The 1,703-nt window shown below is 33.8% G+C and overlaps 1 non-coding gene across 1 annotated transcript; it reads left to right on the plus strand.

Annotated features, from left to right (window-relative positions):
• The first annotated feature begins 376 nt into the window (after positions 1 to 376).
• LOC112724697 (small nucleolar RNA R71) lies at positions 377 to 484 on the plus strand. The gene has a single exon (XR_003163847.1). It is a non-coding gene; the product is annotated as a small nucleolar RNA R71 (small nucleolar RNA).
• The last annotated feature ends 1,219 nt before the right edge of the window (positions 485 to 1,703 follow it).

Raw genomic sequence — 1,703 nt, forward strand, 5'->3', positions numbered from 1 at the left:
CCTCTGCTATTGCAGGGTTCTCAGGATCATAAGCCTCTTCTTCAGAAGATGCCTCTTGAGTACTGTTGGATGCAGCTTGCATTCCATTCAGACTCTGAGAAATCATATTGACTTGCTGAGTCAATATTTTATTCTGAGCCAATATGGCATTCAGAGTATCAATTTCAAGAACTCCCTTCTTCTGAGGCGTCCCATTACTCACAGGATTCCTCTCAGAAGTGTACATAAACTGGTTGTTAGCAACCATGTCAATAAGTTCTTGAGCTTCTGCAGGCATTTTCTTTAGGTGAATGGATCCACCTGCAGAAGTATCCAATGACATCTTAGCTAATTCAGACAGACCATTATAGAATATATCCAGGATGGTCCATTCTGAAAGCATGTCAGAAGGACACTTTTTGGTCAGTTGCTTGTATCTCTCCCAAGCTTCATAGAGGAATTCACCTTCTTTCTGTCTGAAGGTTTGAACATCCACTCTAAGCTTACTAAGCTTTTGAGGAGGAAAGAACTTGGCTAAGAAAGCCGTGACCAGCTTATCCCAAGAGTTCAGGCTATCCTTAGGTTGAGAGTCCAACCATACTCTAGCTCTGTCTCTTACAGCAAACGGGAAAAACATGAGTCTGTAGACTTCAGGATCTACTCCATTAGTCTTAACAGTATCACATATCTGCAAGAATTCAGTTAAGAACTGAAAATGATCTTTAGATGGAAGTCCATGAAACATGCAGTTTTGTTGCATTAGAAAAACTAACTGAGGTTTCAGCTCAAAATTGTTTGCTCCAATGGTAGGGATGGAGATGCTTCTTCCATGTAAATTGGAATTTGGTGCAGTAAAGTCACCAAGCATCTTCCTTGAATTATTATTATTTTTGGCTGCCATCTCCTCTTCTTGTTCGAAAATTCCTGTAAGGTTGTCTCTGGATTGCTGTATTTTAACTTCTCTTAGTTTCCTTTTCAGAGTCCTTTCAGGTTCAGGATCTGCTTCAACAAGAATGTTCTTGTCCTTGCTCCTGCTCATATGAAAAAGAAGGGGACAGAAAATAATAATAGGGATCCTTTTTACCACAGTATAGAAGTTCCCTTGTTGTTAGTAGAAGAAGAAAGGGAATAAGAGTGAAGAAGAATGGATAATCCAAATACAAGGGTGCGGATAGGAGCAGTGATTTGAGATGAAGAGAAGTGTTAGTAAATGAATAAATAAATAGAATAAGATGAGAGAGAAAATTTTCGAAAATTAATTTTTGAAAAGGGGTTGATTATTTTCGAAAATTAAAGGATTAAATAAAATTAAAATTAAAATTTAAAACAATTAGTTAATTAAAAAGAATTTTTGAAAAAGAGGGAGGAATTTTCGAAAATAAGAGAGGGAAAAGTAGTTAGGTGGTTTTGAAAAAGATAAGAAACAAACAAAAAAAATCAATTAGTTAGTTGAGAAAAGATTTGAAAATCAATTTTGAAAAGATAAGAAGATAAGAAGTTAGAAAAGATATTTTAAAATCAAATTTTTAAAAAAGATATGATTTAAAAGATATGATGGAAATATATGATTAAAATTAGTTTTGAAAAAGATTTGATTTTAAAAATCAAAATTAATGACTTGACTCACAAGTAATCACAAGATATGATTCTAGAACTTAAAGTTTGAATCTTTCTTAATAAGCAAGTAACAAACTTGAAATTTTTGAATCAAAACATTAATTTTT

This window comes from Arachis hypogaea, chromosome 11 (assembly GCF_003086295.3).
Source record: "Arachis hypogaea cultivar Tifrunner chromosome 11, arahy.Tifrunner.gnm2.J5K5, whole genome shotgun sequence".
In the NCBI taxonomy this organism is placed as follows: domain Eukaryota; kingdom Viridiplantae; phylum Streptophyta; class Magnoliopsida; order Fabales; family Fabaceae; genus Arachis; species Arachis hypogaea.